Here is a 19,247-nt window from a genome sequence, read left to right as displayed (position 1 = left end):
TGAAGTATTATTTTCTTTTGTGCATCTTAACCAATAACCAATTTATCATGCTACACATCTATAGTCCAATTTTAGTCATGTTATTCTATTGGTAATAAAAGTAATGTTAGTGACTCTTGAAATTCATATAATACATTTTATTATTTCATAAGAGTATTACTGTGAAATATATGGATATTGAGCATCATACTACTAATGTAGGTGGAAAGTGTACTCCACAATATTAAATTGCCATTTAAATTATACACATGCAATAGTTGTGGTGCCTTTTAGCCAATCTATTTTTTAAAAAAAATATATATATAAAAAGTATGTCATATAATTGGGTATTGTGCAAATGAATAAACTTGTGTTTCTGCTACTCAAAATAAGCAAATCATATGTTTGTTATTAATATAGGCCTAGAAGTGGATATTTCCATCACATACAATCTAATTAATTATTTTATTTTGAAGTATATTATAAATATTTTAAAAAATAAATAAAGTTTCATGTGTATAAAATGAATGCATAAACTTAATAAACTAATTTAACTTAGAATAAATAGGAATTTTTCCTCCCAAACTATGAACAAGGTAGAGTTTTGTCTCCTGATTTTTTTGGACAAAATTCCCCCTAAACTATAACAATCATAGCAAATGTACTCCTTTAGCTATAGTATGTTCATTTTTAAACGGTTTACTAGTCTGACCTCTGACTACATGCATAGTTACAGTATGATGGTCTATTTAACTAACTTAAGTTAGCCGAAACTAAATTTATTGACATTAAACATACAAATATTAGCTCTAAGAATATCAATATATATTTATGGAATTTGTCATTAGACTACTATCTATGCATGTATTTCTTGCCTAGTTGAATTGTGTCTGATTAGCGTTACATCAGTGTTAAATCAACAAACAGTTTAATGAACGAAATACAACTAAAGGGGAACATTTGCAATAATTGTTATAGTTCGGGGGAGTTTTTTTCTTTAAAAAAAAAAAAATTAGAGAGCAAAACTCTACAAGTGTCATAGTTCAAGAAAAAATCATTTTTGTTTTTTAACATATATATTAAAATTGCGTAATAAAAATTATATAACCTAATGATTATATTCATTTTTTGTCATTAAAGAGAGAAATTCGAATTTGAGATTACATTTTTGTGAGAAAAAGTGTCAACACAATTATTATTAGTTCAACACAAGTTCTCATTTATTGAAATCATTCTAATTTTAGTTCTTTGAACTTGTACAAATAGATTATTAAGTTTAGAAAATGAGGATAATTTGTCTCCATGTATTAATGATCATAATATATATATATATATTGTTTTCCCTATTCTTTTTCTACCCAAATACCTTAGATTAAAAAAAAGGAAATTACACTAAATATAAGATTTTTTTTATAAACTTTGAAAAATATAGCAGTTTTTTTTTTTTTTTAAATTTTATGGCATATATTTTTTTTTACATTTTGATGGGAGTTGTTTTCCCATATATATGTAAAACTTTATTTGTATACCATATTTTATCTTTTATACTTTTTTCAGTACCTATTTTTTTATATATTTTGAGATTATTTTTATAATTTTAATCTATTTGTGTTAATTTTTATCATTTATATTTGATAAAATATATTTTTTTACATAATTCTCATTTCTTCTTCTTTTCTTTTTCTTCTATTTTTTTTATCTTCTTCAATCAATATTTTATCCACAGTAACTGGTTACCACTATAAAAACAATTTTGATTTTTTTTGTGATAATAATCATATGCAACTGTCCTTTTTTTTAGTGATGTGTGGTAACTAGTTACAACTATAAAAATCAGTTTTATTATTTAAGTGGTGTTGTAGTAACTGGTTACAACTATAAAAATAATTTTTATTTTTTAAGTAATGCACCATTATCAAAATATCAACTGAATTGTAACCGGTTACTTAGTGAGATTTGGAAGAAAAAAAATTATATGAAAAAAATAAACTAAATTGATCATGAAGGTAACTGGTTATAATTAGGTCTGAAGAAAAAAAATAAAACAAAACAGAGACAGTTGCGATGGTAACCGATTACTTATCCAGACTTGGAAAAAAATAAGATTCAAACAAAAAATCTAAACTGATCATAATCGTAACTGGTTATAGCGAGGTTTGAAAAAAAAAAATCAAATCTAAAAAAAAGATCCAATGGTCATGGTACCTGGTTACTTAGCCAAGTGTGAAAACAAATCAAATCTAAACAAAAGAATCTAAATAAATCGTTATTGTAACTAGTTACAGCTAGGTCTAAAAAAAATCAGATATGAATAAAATGAATTAGGTGTCATGGTACCTGGTTACTTAAACAGATTTGGAAGAAAAAAAAACCAAGAAAAATCAAATATGCAGCACAAAATCAGATGTGAAAAAGAAGAAGAAGAAGAATAAAACTAGATTTGAAGAAAGAAAAATAAAGAATAAGAAAGACAGAAGAAGAAGAAGAAGAAAGGATTGAGAAGAAGAAAAAGATGTATATATATTCATATTTTGCATAAACGAAATGAGAAGAAAGATCTTTTGATTTTGATTCAACTCTCCAAGTCTGGGACTATTGGAATCATCAACTTGAAGCTATATTCAAATCTAAAGATAATGTGTAATATTTCTTTGAAGAACATGTATTCTTTTCACGAAGGTATCGTGAGGGAGAGAAAAAAAATAAGAGAGAGTTGTTCAGAAATTGGACCAATATTCTCTTTCCTGGCACGTTTCACCTTCGGTTTCTCGGATTGGACCTGAACAATTTCAGGCTCCACGCATGAGGAGGAAAAGGAAGAAGAACAAGACGAAGAAGGCGACCTCTTCATACCTTTCTCTCTCTTATTTTTCCTCACTTTCCCAGAAAATTAAACAAGAGAAAAAGAAAATCAAAGAAAGAAAATAAAATATACAAGTTGAGGAAAGACATGTTGGGTAAGTATATCTTTCAATAATCTCACTTTTTTCTCTGTTAGATTGTACAATGAGAGACTAACAGTAGTTGTTAGAAGAAAACAAAAAAAAAACAGTAGAAAAATACTGGTAACCTAAGTGGTTTATCCAAAATAGAGAAAGTAACTAAATTTATGGTAATTTATTTTTTATATTTTATAAAATTTCTATATTTTAAACTTTTTTTTCTAAAACTTATTATATTTTGCATAATTATTTTTTTTCCCATAAATTTAGAAATTATATATATTTTTTCATATTTACGTAAACTTAAAGTAATATCTGTTGCCGTTATATAGTTTGATGTAGAAATATTATTCCCTGAATTTCTAATTATAAAATAAATAATTTTATAGAAACTAATAAGTACATTACCTTTTCAAAAGGAGAAAAATTGCAATCATGATATTATATTCTTTGGCAAAAATATGTCAATTTTGGAAAAGTAAAAAAAATAAACAAAACATGCCAGAATTTTTGGCTAATAGATAATGACTATAAATAATATATATATTTTTTCTTTAAACAAAAAATAAAACTATCATACTTGAAAACTCATATACATTTTTTTTCTTAAAATTTCCAAAACGTATAATTAGGTGCGGCTTGAGATGGGGAATACAAAATATAGTATTTTTTTATATATAAAGTTATATATAATATGGTATTTTTAATAGAAAATAATGACATTCTTCTTTAAAAAAAAATATTGGGCCTCTTTAATTGGAAGCCTTAGCTACAGACCTGATCCGTTTGTGTCCAAAGCTGATCATGTGTATAGTTTATATTAAATAATTTAAAATTAAGATTATTTTTCTAATTTTTTTATTATTGTGTTGTTTTATAATTTTAAGAGATTATAAAGAGTTAATTTTTTTTTAGAAAAAAATGAATTCTACTACACATGGGTGTACTAACTTTGTCTAAAATTTGATATAGTATATTTTAGACATTTTATTTAATGATAAATATAAAATAATTCTTTCTAACAAAAAAATATATATAAAATAATTTTTTATATTTGTTTAGGATACAAATACAGTTAACTATTGATACTTTGGTATCTAATATCTGTATTGCCCAAAATGAGCTAAAATAGCTAAAAATGTAAATTATAGCTCAAAACCTAAAAAAGCCACTTTCATCCTATGCTTTAAAATACAAAAAAATACTTCCATCTATTATATATGCTCCACTTTTATAAAATATATTCATGCTCTAAATAATATTTTATTATTTTTTCTCTCTCTTTTCTTTAAAATATATATACAATTCTACCATATATATATACTAGTCAATAGGTAGGTAAAATAAAATATTAAAATATATAAGTACTTTATACACAAAAATGAAGAAATAAGTAGATAAAAAACATGTAGAACAGTTGATATAATTGTAAAATGCAAGTGAGTAATTTTACTATTATATACATTCTCAAAGATTATTTGAGACAAAAATAGACATATCTAGCAACCTAGTTTGAAGCTACTATTGAAGGTCTTAAGACTATTGTGAGTTATATACAATGCAAAAACTATTTTTCACTGAAGTGGTACATAAAATCAAAAAAGAAATATATACAAGTACCAAAGTAGCCAGATACACTATGAATTGTTAACTTCACTGCATGAAGTTCTTGAAAGAGAAGTAGCTGATGCATCAAAAAACTCATTATGTTCTTCAGAATAACTTTCTTTAGCAGTTGAACATTCACTGATTGATTTTGCTTCTTTTTTATCAATTGTTTTGATTTCTGCTTGAGTAACTGATTTTGTTTCCTCTGTTGATATTGGTAGGAATGTAGTCACAATATACTGCACATTTGGTTTATTACTAACTACAAATTTCATTGTTTTCAGATATATGCAATACTTTGTGTTGGTTGATACATGATTTATTTTGTGTAAGAGGTTTGTTGTTTCCTGCATGTTAAGAATCACGAAGTTCAACCATAATTTGAGCCCTAGAAATATAAAAATCATTTAGACAACATGTAGGACTAATATTTATAGTATTGGAAATTAGATTATGTAATTGATTGAAGAAGTAGAGAAGTAAAGATAATGAACCTTGGTTCAGCCATGCATTCTTTCTTCAAGCAAATATTACAAGTGAAAGGTTGATTTACATCAGCACCTGTGAATTTTTTACATTTATTACAAATCATGTACCATAGTGTTTGATTTGGCTTTATGATTGTAGCTGATGTTGTAACTGAATATGCTCTTTCCTGAAATATTTTTTATATTTATTAGTATAATATTTTGTATTTATGTATATCAAAAGTCATAAATATGATAGAAAAAATTACCTATATTGGTGTAACAGTATCTATTGTTGTCATAAGATTTAGTGGAGGTTCAGTGATAATAGAGGATGATTGTACATGTGATTTTTGATTGATCAGGTCCTCAAGATAGGCCTCATTTTTATTGCACCTAAAACAAATGTAAAAATAATTAGTTTTTATTAAATATATTGACAAATAAAATAATAAATACATTAATATTGAAATTATAAATTTAGTAGTATATATTTTACCAATCACGCAAAATCTGCACCTCAGGAAATAAATAAAAATAATATGTTATACCTATTTCATCAATAAAACTTGAAAAAATAGATTTTTAGTTTGTAATGCAACAATTATGTAGGAATAACTATGAGAATAGAAAAAAAAATATCTTCATTAAACATAAAGCATGGGAAAAAATATTTCTTTTCTATTTTCAAATATATTAATTCAATTTCTACTAAGCTAAGATGCAATTTTTAATTTCTATAAAGCTAAGATGCAATTTTTAAAGTAAATAGATATTGTGCTATTATATACGTGTCAGATATTGTGTTATTAAAGTAAATAGATATTGTAGTATTATATAAGCAATTTTTAAAGTAAACAGATATTGTGTTATTAAAGTAAACAGATATGTGCTATTATATATGACAATAAATTAGTATGAAAATCACTGACCATTGAAGAATGTAAGTTTCAAACGCATTGCAAGAATGATAGGTTTGGTGCTGATTATATCTTCAATTGCAGCACGGTCAACTGTGGCAAATTGATCCCAACAAGTCAGTAATATTGGCTTCTCCCTATTGGTGAATAATTATTAGTTATTTATAAAACTAAATGAAGGAAATATTTATATCAGTAATATAATTATTATTCTCTTACTCCTGATTAACAAGTATTATTTCTTGTATTTCTTGTAAATTGTTCCTGATGTATACTTGTTTTTTGGGATTGAGGAGTATTGCAATTGCCATAAGATCTAGAGCAAAAGAAATCAAAATAATTAATTGTTGTTTATATTAGGAAAATATAATATAAATAAAGAGAAAATAGACAAATAATTCATTTTACCAATTGATGTCGTTTGATCCATATGGCGGGGCAAATCACGAAAAATGAGTGAAATTGTAATATGCTATTGTGTGCATTGTCTTGTCTTCAACTTCTTCAAGCAAAGTTTGTCTAGTAATCACTCATTCATATTGATTGTCTACGACTCGGTATTGTGCCTTGCTTTCTTTCACTTGTATGTTTGATATGTAATATTTGTTGAAATCAGTCTGTTCTCAAACGTATCGATCTCCCTATCATAGATCGTTACCTGTACTCTTGTACCCTAAAGAAATAAAGAAAATAATGAATTAAAATATTTGAAAATGAGAAAGTATAAAATTAAAGAAAGAGGAAGCAAAATTTTTCATATAATTAAATTGTTTAACTTACCTGTGAATCACAGAAAATTAAATTTATGTATTTTTTGGTAGTATACCGAGCAGTTTTCCACATTCATTTCTCTATAACAATCACTTTAGCTTTCCATTTTGTGTCGGTTGGTAAAATATCTTTGATGAATTTCTCTTGTATTGCCATTGAAACCTAAGAGTGGTGGTTGATATGTTTATTATAATAATATCATTCAAAGATTTAAAGATATGCAAAAGTCCAATCAATTTATGTATTTAGTAATGTGAACAAAAAAAGACAGAGAATAAAAAAAAATTATATTGCACAAGAGATGAGAATTCAATATAAAACTGGAATAATAAAACTAACAAAAAAAAAAATATTTTAACAGATGCTAGAGGTTGTGAAATTAAAATGTTTAATGATTGTTTGGAGACGACTTCATATCAGATATAGCTACAAAATAATAAGCATAATTTGTAAGTTTTAATATATGAAACTAATAAAGTATAGTCAGTATAATATATATATAACTTAATGATATATACATATATAGATGTAATTATATAATGTTGCTAAATATGAAGGAGAAGTGGATGAGTGATTTTAAATGTAAATGGCAAAATCAACACACAATATATATGTTGGGGGCATTTTAAATATCATTAAAAATGAAATTAATAATATAATTAAAATTTTAAAATTTAAGTAAAACATCTAAATCATAATTTAAGAATAATTGAAACTATTGTACAATTATGTAAATACTCTATGAAAATACTATGAACACCACAGGGATGAGAATTCTAATGAAAACAAAATATGAGAAAAATGGTAAGAGAATAATAATAAAAAAAAACTTCTACAACTGAATTAGTAATAATTTTTTACTATGTTTAAAACAACTAATACAGAATGCACCAAGGGCATGTTTTATAATTAGTATACAAACGAATTGTAAAGGGTAAGGATTTTAAAAGATGTAAGGAACTCAAAAATTGGGCCTTTCCTTTTCAATTTAACTAATTTTATTTTTTTGATAGTAAAAATTCATGGTTTTCATTCATTGATTAAAAACAAAGATCAAAGATCTCTTACAACAGCTCTTGATAAGCTCAAACGACAAATCTATCTCTACAAGACGAGCACTAACAATGGCATCAATAGCCAACAAGATCTGTTTTTTAATGGCATACAAGCCTAAGCCATGGTCAATAACAATAATCAAACTATGAAAAATAGTTGATAAAGGAAAAAACCAGGGGTATTTGCTATCAAAACCCAAACTATAAAGCTATTTTCCAACAAAAAAGTATTCTATGCATATTGTTTTTTATAGAATAAAATAAATATAAGTAAATTAGGATATTTAATTATAAGATTGAATAGAAATCTTACTTCTCACATATCTTCAACTGAAGCCCCAGCTGCAGAAATGCACAGTATCCTACAAAAATATATAGGAGAATTACAATACCTATCAAAGAGAATAAAGAAGCAAAATAAAATAAAGATGTAAAGAATAAAGTTATTATTTTTTTTCACTCTGTTTATTGAAATAGAAGAGTAACCTTTTATCTTCAACTTAGTTTTTGAATGCTGAGAAAAAGTTTTGAAATGCAGAGAAAAATGAGTAAATAAAGATAAAAAGGAAAGAAAAAAAAGATATATAAAATAAATATTTTATAGAAATTAAATCGTGTCAAAATTTGTTGCAGTGAAAATAATAATAAGTAAAGTGTATTGTGCATGTTTGACATGTTTTGATTTAGCTTTTTTTTTTTCAACAAACATTTTTATTTGCTTCATCACTAAGATACTAATATTTTAATAATAATTATAATATAAGGAATATTCTTTTATTAAAGAATATTCCTTCACTTATTGAATATGCTTCTGTATATACTATACTATAGATATAGATATATATTCCTTCTCTACCATATATTTAGCATAAAAGAAACCTTTCAATATCATTTTACTATTATTTGATTTGATTTTACACCACACGTAACATATATTTTATATATTTATATTTTTATAATATTGATAATTAGTGAAAATATAAGAACAATTTTGATTAATTTAAAAATAAGATATACTTATATGATATGATATATTGGTAAATATTATAAACATTAAAAGATGTAGAAATATTATTGATACCGAGAACAAAGTATTTGAAATGAATAAAAAATATTAAAATATTTAATATTTAAATGATATAGATAAAAAATATAGAAATTATGATGTATAGTGTAGTAAAATAAATAAAAATTAGTATTTTGATGAATTATTTTAAAAATCAGAATAGATCATTCTTTAGAGTAAAAATAATGGCCCGTTCGGTAACCATTTATTAAAGTGAAAATTACATGTTATATGGAATTTTTAATAGATTATGCAAAATTATGGTATTTTTTTAAGAAAAGTTAATATATAACTTTTTTTTTAATTTCACTTTTATGGGTTTAGTTTCTCATATTTTTGTATGAAAGTTTGATTATGCCATAATTTTACTCTTAATCAAGTTTTATTAATTTGGAAGGGTATGTTTGTAATTTTATTATTTTTTTAGCTTATTTGATTTTTTTTATATTTCTTTTATATTAAATTTTTCCATGGTTGTTTTGCAAATTTTTTATTAATATTTTTTTTAATATGAATTGTGTTTATTATTATTTTTTATTTATTATAAACATTTTTTTCTTTTCTTTTTCAAAACCTGGGTAAGGTAACCAGTTACTTAATTGATTTTTCAAACTTATGTAAAAAAAAATCCTACAGATAGGTTAAATAACATTTATGCAGAGGGGTAACCAGTTACTTGTTTGATTTTTCACAGTTATGTAAAAAATAGTCTTAGAGGTTAAATAACATGTATCAGGAGGGGTAACCAGTTACAGTGAGATTAGTAACTTACTGCCATAAGAGGGGTAACCAGTTACCATAAGAGGGGTGACGTGTCACTCATAGTAGAAATGAAAAGAAACATCACATTTGAAGGGAAAAAAAAAAAGAAGAGTAAGTATGATTTAGTAACCTAGGTAACCAGTTACCATAAAGAACCCACAAATATACACACACATCAGAATATGAAGGTAACCAGTTAGCTCCTGAAATATACACACAAAGAATGTGAAGGTAACTAGTTACCACAGATCTGAAGATACAGATTTGACCACGAACCAACCTTCTCCCTCGCCTCCGACCACCACCAGAAACCCCCATCCCCTGCGCGCAAAACCCCGTCGCAAACCCAGCCATCCTCGTCGTTTTGCACAGCTCTGAGCACCACGAATCGCTCTCAGCCCACGCGCCACCATTCTTTCTCGCCTCCGACCACCACTAGCACATCCCTCTCCTCAGCCTATCCCCGTCATTTTGGATTTGGGGGCTCGCGAATGGAATCGCACAGAGATGCGCGGGTTGAGGTTGTGTTCATCGATGGTGCGGCTGGAGTGTTCTTGACTGGGTTTCACGGAGGTGCGCGCCTATGCCAATTCATACTTTGTGTTTTCATTTAAATTTTTTGGCAAATATACTCTATGCCCCATGATTGTTACTGGGCTCATCTTCTTTGATTTTAGCATAAGCAGACAGCATGCGTTCGAAGATAAACATGCGTCAAAGTGCTGCATCAAGAAATGATAAACGAGCAATGTTGGGTAGATGTTTTGAGTTCTCCATTTTCACTTTGTTGCTATATCTCTATGTAAATCATTTTTGTAAAATATTAAACTAGCTCTTTGTAGAGTCCAAGAGCTTTACTTAGCTAATTGTTTAGTAGTATTATAGTATGTTTAGTGTTATCATTGTTACTTTAGATTTTTGGTTCAGACCGGGAGTTATTTGGACACTCATAGTAGTACTTATAGATTTTCTAAGTTTAACCTATAGTTTAAGAATATTAAGTATAACCTAAGGTTTGATTAATGTGTCTAATATTAAGGATTATATTATTATATTAAAAGGTTTAGACATCAACCAATAGGATTTTAAGCACATGTTTTGAATGGTAATTAAGGATTAAGTATTTTTGAGGATTAAATTAAATAAGGGTAAAAGTTTGAATGTATAGGGTCAGTCAGCAGCCTTGAGTACGTTGAGGGCTTAGTCAAGGCTGTTTAATCCATTCAAACTTAGCTAAAAATGTGTAAATTCGTGTTTAAATATTCAGCGTATGCCGATATATCGCAGCTATAGGGGGCGATATGTCGCAGCACGTAGATACGGAAAACACGAATCGATGCACGGTCGCCTCGGGAACAAAGGTCCAGGCGATATATCGCCTATAGGGGGCGATATATCGCCTCCACCAGCATGAATTCAAATACTTTTGAATTCTTTTCCCTTCAGCCATTCAAACTCCTTCAACAGTCCAGCATATTCTGAACGAGTCTTCAGCCTCTGCTGAACGATTATTCAAATGATTTTCACTTAAAAAGCCATTATTTTTATTCAAGTAAAATCAAGATATTTTCATTCCCAAACTCTATAAATAGGACCTAGTACCCAGCCATTATTCACCATTTGCTCTAAGTTCAAAGGCTGCTAGTGTTAAGTGAGTGTGAGAGTGTAAACACTTGGTTTGGGGAAAAACTATAAGCTTAAACATCATAAGCTTATCAAACACTTTGGGAAGTGAGTTCTATAGTATTTCGGTGAAGGTTAGATTGATCTTGCAATCTTTGAGGTAAACCCAAAACTCTAGTTCTTTTCTGTATTTTTATGTTATTTCCTTTCTCAAAACCTTCTACTCAGTCCCCTAACCTTATTCTTATTTTGGTTAGGGAATCCAAGCTCTTAAGCATATAAGTCGGTAAGTATGTTCTTTTTATGGTTTAGTCTTTCCATCTCTATCATTTCATCTCCTTTCTTTAGACTCACTCTTTCTTATGGTTTTAGGAGTGTTCCAAAAGTCCCAACTCAGTCCATAATCCCGGTAACTTTGGTAAGGAAATAGGCTAGAATCAACATGTTATGTGATTATGTTATCTATATGTTTTATGTTATTAAAAGTGTTATGATATATGTGTATGTTTGTAGGCTTGGGCATATGACCCATATGACTAACAAGACCCCAAATGGGTTATGGGCATATGACCTACTTAGCTAGTAGGACCCCACTAATCCCATGGGCATATGCTTGTTTAGTCTATGGGACCCCAAGTAATAATGGCCATTATAATAAGTGTATGTTATATGTATTATGTTAAGTCTTTATGTTTTCTTATGAAATTATGTATATGACTTTGTGTTAGATTTTCCTTGCTGGGCATTAGGCTCACTCCTTTCTGTTTATGTGCAGGAAAATAAGTTTAGAGGCGGAAAGATTCGTGACGCTTGGAGAATGTGTATCGATGATTAATGGAGTCAAGGGGCCGAGCGTTATTCGATTCGAGGATATAGTCTCCTTTTATGTTTTTATGGTTTTTATGTGTACTTTCCGCATTATTATGTAATGTCTTTTAATTTAAATCTTGTTTTGTTTTAAAAACAATGGGATCCCATAATCCTTCTTAGTATTCTGTTTCTTTGTAAATAACTCTTATTTTTCAAGTTACTCAATAAATTATGGTATTTTTGTAAAAATGTAAGTTTTATGTATAGTTTCGATAATGGTCCAATTAGTCTAGATTAGTGGGTCATTACACTCTTATATCTTAGTTTTGATATTTTATAAGCCATATATTTTAAGTTTTGAAATTGATTCTTCCTCTTGATATCCTTCTTTTTGAAAGGGTTTATAGGTGCAAACTTGTTTCAAGGATACATTATTACTACTATTGTCATTATGTTTGCACTATTTATGTATTAAAACTAGTTTTTTTATTAAAATTATATAATACAACATAATGGATTCTTCATCCTGTATTGGTACAAGAGATAGAAGAGAACACATGTGACTTGTCACTGACTCTGTGGTTCTTTTTATCCTTTTTGATGGCATAGAAATGGAATGCCTACTGCTTGGGTAAATTTTGTTTTTTTGTTCACATTGGGTGTTTGACTATTCTTATATAATACAGGTGTGCATAACATTTTAACCACATGATCCGTAATAATTATTAGACCTTCTTATTGTAGAGTTTCCTGGTGGTGGAGACTATCACCTGAAGTCATTGAAGCTAACAAATGAAATGCATCATGAACTTGGTTGATGAATTTGCATACACTGTAAGATCCAATATAAATGCAATCCATACTCGGTATATTTATGTTGATGGTTCTACCATTCTATACAAGTCTCATCCCAAGAAATGAACATAAAAAAGGGATTGGTGTGGAGAACATCAAAAAGAGACTTGTGAACTCGAAAGAACCCCAACATATGAGCAGCCAAAGATAACACTTGAAAAGCTTATTGAGTATGGAAACATGCTTGTTGAAGAGCAAGAAAATGTAAAGAGAGTTCAATCCAAACAAGTACTTGAAAGAAGCAACATCCTTGACATGCAAATGAGGATGCCATCAAGTCAAGAAACTTCTATGGTTAGAGCTTAGAATCTTAGATTTTCCTTAAGTACTCTTTGACCCAAAATAAAGTAGATTATAGGCTCTCATTATCATATGGTTTTAAGATTGTTTTTAGATGAAGTAATGATATGAACAAAATGTCCATTGATTTTTAAAATGGTGTTTTTGTAATAAAAATTTGTATATTTATAATTTTAAAATGTGTAGAGAAAATTTATAAGAGAAAACATAGAATAAATAATTTTTTTTAAAAAGAATATCTTTAAATTACCAAATAATAAGCACAAAAATATCTTCATATTTAAGTTTATAAAATAAAAAATAAAAACATCCTTGATTTTTGTCGGAGATTTCATATTGACCAGGGCTTTGATCTTCTCGGGATTGGCCTCAATTCTTCGCGAGTTTGCTATAAATCCTAAGAATTTCCTTGATCCAACTCCGAAGGAACACTTGAGGGGATTCAGCTTCATCTGATATTTATTCAAGACGTTGAAGCAGTCTTGCAAGTCCCCTATATGTCCTTCTACCCTTTTCGACTTAACCAGCATGTCATCAACATATACTTCCATGTTTGTACCGATCAACTCCTTGAACATGTGATTGACCAGTCGCCGGTAAGTCGCACCAGCGTTTTTCAAACCGAAGGGCATTACTTTGTAACAGTAAAGACCTGTATCGGTCCGAAAGCTAGTGTGATCCTCATCAAGTGGATGCATACTAATCTAATTGTACCCGGAGTAGGCATCCATGAATAAGAGGATCTCGTGCCCTGCAGTGGCATCGACCAGCTGGTCGATTCTAGGGAGTGGGAAACAATCTTTAGGGCAGACTTTATTAAGGTCAGTGAAATCCATGCACGTTCTCCACTTGCCACTCGGCTTCGGAACCAATACGGGATTAGAGACCCATGATGGATAAAACGCTACCCTGATGAATCTGTTTTCCTTTAGCTTCTCGACTTCTTCCTTCAGAGCTTTTGACCTGTCTTTATCGAGCAGCCTCATTTTCTGTTATACTGGTGGAAAACTCTTGTCTACGTTCAGGACATGGCTAATGAATGCAGAGTCTATTCCAACCATGTCTTTATGCGACCAGGCGAAGACTTCCTGGTTTTTCTTTAAAAATTCCACCAGTTCTTGTTTCGTTGTTGTCTCTAAGTTTTTACCAACTTTCACAACCTTGGTCGGATCTGCTTCATCGAGTTGGACCTCTTCAAGGTCCTCGATGGGTCCTATCTCTTCATCAAAATCCCCAAAGAGAGGATCCAAATTCTTGTCCTCACTTTGGGCAACACCCTATTTGGTGACACAATCACCTGATTGGGCTTGTACATCATTGGCCGTTTGCAACTCCTTCCTGACAGCTTCCCTCGATCCACCTTTCTTCGCCTTAGATATCGAGGCGTTGTAGAACTCCCTCGCTTCTCAATAATTTCCCAACACGCATCCTACCCCTGCGTCGGTTGGGAATTTCATGGAAAGGTGCCAAATCGAGGTAACGGCTCACAAGTCGACCAAAATTGGCTTTCCAATTATAGCATTATACATTGAAGGACAATCAACAACTATGAAAGTAGTGAGTAATGTCCTGTTTACAGGCGCAATTCCTGTTGTAACTGGGAGCCTAATCAACCCTGTCGGGGCAAGCCCTTCGCCAGAAAAACCATATATGGTTTGGTTGCACGGTTCCAAGTCCTTGACGTACAACTTCATCCTTTACAGTGAAGACTTATACAAGATGTTGACTGAGCTTCCTGTGTCCACCAACACCCTCTTAACTATCATGTTGGCTATTTTGACGTCAACGACCAACAGATCATAGTGTGGGAATCGGACGTGCTAAGCATTGTCGTCAGAGAAGGTTATCAACTCCTCCTTTGGTGCTTGATCCTCCACACTCATCATCTCGATGTCCTAGTCGTGGCGTAAGGTCCGAGCGTATCGCTCCCTTGCTTTCCCACTATCCCCTGCAATATGTGGGCTGCCACGGATGGTGAGTAACGTACCTGCCACATGAGCTGGCTGTAAAGGTGGCGAGCGTTGGCGTGCAAGCACCAGCTCGTTGCCACCTTGAGCCTCTCACTGAAACCCTTCTACAGCTCGTACGTATCTCCTTATGTGTCCCTGTCTGATCAGGAACTCAATCTCCTCCTTCAACTGGTTACACTCATTGGTGTCATGTCCGTAGTCGTTGTGAAAATGACAGAATTTTGTTGTATCTCTCTTGGAGATATCCTTCCTTATAGGTGTGGGTCGCTTATATGGGACATTAGAGTTGGTCGCCTGGTAGACCTCTGCTCTACTCTCGACAAGGGCCGTATAGTTGGTGAATCTCGACTCATATCTATTGCCTTTGGACATTTATTTTCAGATGTTGACGTCTCATTGCCTGCCATTTTTCCACCATTTTTACCATTTCTGTTCCTGTTGCCATTGGATTCATCCGACCCGTTGGCGGCTTTGGCAGGATCTATTAGGAAAATATGTATTTGCATCAATGGAAATGGTAAGATAATTACAACTCTAGGCAATATATTACAAATAAATATAGATTGATTAAATAAGGTTACAACTCTATAACTAAAAGTACAAATAAACAAAAGAAGAAGAGGAAGAGAATAAGAATAGAATAGTGAAAATTACAACTCTAAGCAAAATATTACAAGTAAAGTAAAGTGTTTGAAACAAAAGAAAAGAAGAATACAACTCTAAACACAATTACATGTAAATAGAACAAGAGGGGGAATAAGAAGAAAAGCAATAGAAGGAATGTAAGAACACTAACAAAGAAAACTCTCACTTACACAACCTAAGTGAAGAGTGTTGGGGATCACCAACTTGAACAAGGTTTAAAACCTTTGTCCAAAAGTTTATTTCCCCTTAACTCAAGCACTAAGGGATCTCTCTCAGATATTGGAAAAGTTTTATGGAATTATCAAGCCTCAAGGTGTTTCTAGCCAAGTGCTCTAATGGATAGAAATGTTGTATCTTTCAAGTGAACTATAGGCTCCTATTTATAGAGTTTAGAGACACCCTTTGAATTTCAAATTCCACCAACCCCCATAGCTGTTACCAATGTTTAATTGGATTAATATAGAATTAAAAATGAGATTTGAGAGTTATTTGGGTTTTTTGAGCCGTTCAACAAAAATTGAAAAAACTGAAAAAATTGTCAGTGTTAGCCTGTGGTCGCGGCCACTACTCTCTGTCCCACTGGCCGCGACCACTGGCCATTTTCAACACAAAATTTTGTGTTGTTTTTCCAAATGGTTCCAAACCCTCCCAAATGATTTTGTAACTCTCAAAACATATTATTGGGGTTAAAATCATATCTCTAACAGTCATTTCTCAAATGGCTTTATGAAATTCATCTCAATATTGTGTAACACCAAATTTACACAATAAATGGTAATATTTGGAAGTTACAGATTTGTAACACCAAATATGTTATATTATTTGGATATATCTCATTGTTGACGCGGTTCTTCGCCAACAGGTAATTAAGAGAAGAAGAGGAAGGGATTAGTGTTGTATATAGAACCGTCACAGATATAGGATCTTAGAGAATGAACTAGGTGACTCAAGACACGTTTTTAAGTGGTTCGAAGGTTAAAATCATTCTACTCCACTAGTCAATATTATTGATATATTCTGGGTATTTGGTTACAAAGCATATATCTATCCAGAGACTATTTTTTCCAACCCTTATCAACTCCCCGGTTCTCCATATTTATAGGGAAGGCACCTGGAAGTTGGTAAGGAGATCATCACGTGACCTTATTATTTGTCACATCAACTCTGTGACATTCATGATTAATTCCTAAACCTGACACATAAGTATGGTCAAATCGATAGGTAAGGAGATAATGGGCCGCACAGCCCAACCCAACCGTGGATATCTGAACACGCACGTTCCTGCTGCGTGTCCGAGAAGTCAGGGAGATATCGAACATGTGATGTCAGATATATGCACGTTTATCTTGTGTGTGTTGACTTTACGGAGGGTCAGAGCTCCATACACAGTTCGTGCCACGAGCTTCTCCTTTGACCCGACCTTCGGCCTTCGGATTCCTTCACCCAGTCCTAGGCAACCTTGGCGAGTCCTCAGGGATTGCCCGAGCTAATAGGGTACGACCTAGAAACGGGAGCTCCGGTTTTGGAGATGTTAATGGGCTAATCGTGATTAGTCCGTAGCTCGGCCTGCTAATCAGCCCGTGGGAAAACCAGGGCGTACATCTGCCCCCCCAAGCTCCTGCTCGTGGTACATGACGTCATATATAAAGACCACAGTAGGGGCTTTTAGACTTCCCCATAAACTCTTCGCATTCCACTCTTTACGCAGGCGTCTGATACGTGGAACGTCGTGGGTGGTGATGGTACGTCTTACAAGAACCGCATTTAATGGCCTAGCCTATGCCCAGCCGTCGTTTCGTATTTCGAGTGGAAGGCCTCGGATCCCTCACCAGGGCCACCCAAGAGCCTTCTACACGTGATACTTCACGTATATAAAAGGGGGTGGCCACCCCACGCACGGGCCACCCTTTCATTCAAAATTTTCCAAATCTCCTTTTCTCTTCCTTCTCCACATTTCAGAAGAACAAAACCCACAATCCTGTTGCTGCCATTTTCATCGTTCACGAAGCTTAGGCGCACGGATTTCTCCGAAGCTTTGGAAGTTACCATACCGACGAAGCTCCTATCAACGCAACACCCTCGTCTACCTCCCAGCCATACACTGTAAGTTTCCTGACCCTGTTCACTATGAAAACATGCTACTGTAGCTTGGGAAAAAAATTTCACTGTAGCCGCATGCAAGGGTTTTCTGGGTTGTGTGGATATGGAGGGTGACAACCCTTTCTAGGTTAGGGCACATTTTTTGTAAGAAATCGCTTTAGAGTATGGGTTCCAGGGTGCTTTTTCTGGACAAATTTCTGGGTAGGAGTTTTGGGAATTTTTGGGTGCAAAACCGGATAGCTTAGGGAACATGCCTCACAAGCGGTTTTGTAATTTTCTGCTTATTGAAACTTTCCCCCCAAGGCAAATTCTATTCTGAATCTGCTGACACGCGAATTCCGAGTAATCTGGGATCTGTTGGGAGCATGCGCGTGTTCACTGAACCCCGTGGTTCCACTCTCCACGAGCTGGGCTTACCTCAGCTCGTGCAAATAATAATTGCTTCTTCCTTCTGCTGGGATCGCTTTTTCTAAAGTGTTTTATTTTGTTCGCTAGGCGACCAGATGACTCCAAAAAAGAACCTCCCTCAGAAGAACGATGGAAGCTTGGCCTCCCAGCAGGAAAAAGGAAAGGCGGTGATGCCTAGCTCCCCGATCTCCTGCTTCGGGCCGGACGTGGAGAAGGAGGTCGAGGTGGCCCCCGACGCATTCTTTGAGGCGGAGAGAATCGTCTCAAAGGTGACCGACCAGGCGAAGATCAACAAACTCTTCCTCACTCACAACATTCCACTGGGGAAAGCCTCCGTTATTGCCCGACCTGCCGTGGATGGCGAGCGGAGCTGCACGCCGCTCGATGAATCGTTCGCGGCCTGGAGCGGTGAACACTTCAAGGCAGGGGCCTTCCTTCCCCTGGATCAGTACTTCGCTGCTTTCCTGAACTACGTGGGGTTGGCCCCCTTTCAGCTCCCCCCCAACTCCTACCGTCCGCTCGCAGGGTTGAGGTATTTATTCAAGAAGCAGGAGTGGGAGGTCCCTACTCCTGCTGATATTTTATATTTCTTTTGCCTCAAAGCCAGCCCGGATCAGTGGGGGCGAGGTGACGGGTTTTACTATTTAACCCGTTTTCCCAATACGGCGGCGGTGATCGAGCTACCCAGCCACCCAAATGACTTCAAGGACCAGTTCTTCATGTCAACTGGGTTCCAGAACTGCGACCACGACTATTTCAATCGTCCTCGTAAGTAATCCTTGTTCTTAGCTCGGCTTTCAAGTGTTACTTTATTTTAGCTCCTAGCGTATTCCATTCTGATTCCAGCCAATCTTGCAGCTATCTACGCGAGGACCGAGAAGTCTGTGACCCTCGGGGGCCAATATGAAACATTGGCGGGCTTGCCCCCCAGTGAGAAGGACTATCGCGTGCTCGTGACGGACGAGA

General features: G+C 32.8%; 1 long non-coding RNA gene across 2 annotated transcripts; it reads right to left on the bottom strand.

Moving 5' to 3' along the window:
- Positions 1-5,009: 5,009 nt before the first annotated feature.
- On the bottom strand, positions 5,010-8,179 carry LOC133783863 (uncharacterized). 2 transcript variants are annotated; one of them, XR_009870995.1, is made up of 6 exons: positions 8,056-8,179; positions 6,325-6,589; positions 6,136-6,232; positions 5,929-6,053; positions 5,266-5,392; positions 5,010-5,184 (listed from the first exon to the last, which is right to left on the bottom strand). It is a non-coding gene; the product is annotated as an uncharacterized LOC133783863 (long non-coding RNA). The 2 variants fall into 2 exon arrangements; XR_009870996.1 differs by lacking the exon at positions 8,056-8,179 and adding an exon at positions 6,697-6,858.
- Positions 8,180-19,247: the final 11,068 nt, after the last annotated feature.

This window comes from Humulus lupulus, chromosome 6 (genome assembly GCF_963169125.1).
Source record: "Humulus lupulus chromosome 6, drHumLupu1.1, whole genome shotgun sequence".
In the NCBI taxonomy this organism is placed as follows: Eukaryota; Viridiplantae; Streptophyta; class Magnoliopsida; order Rosales; family Cannabaceae; genus Humulus; species Humulus lupulus.
This window is presented reverse-complemented; position numbering and strand designations above follow the sequence as displayed.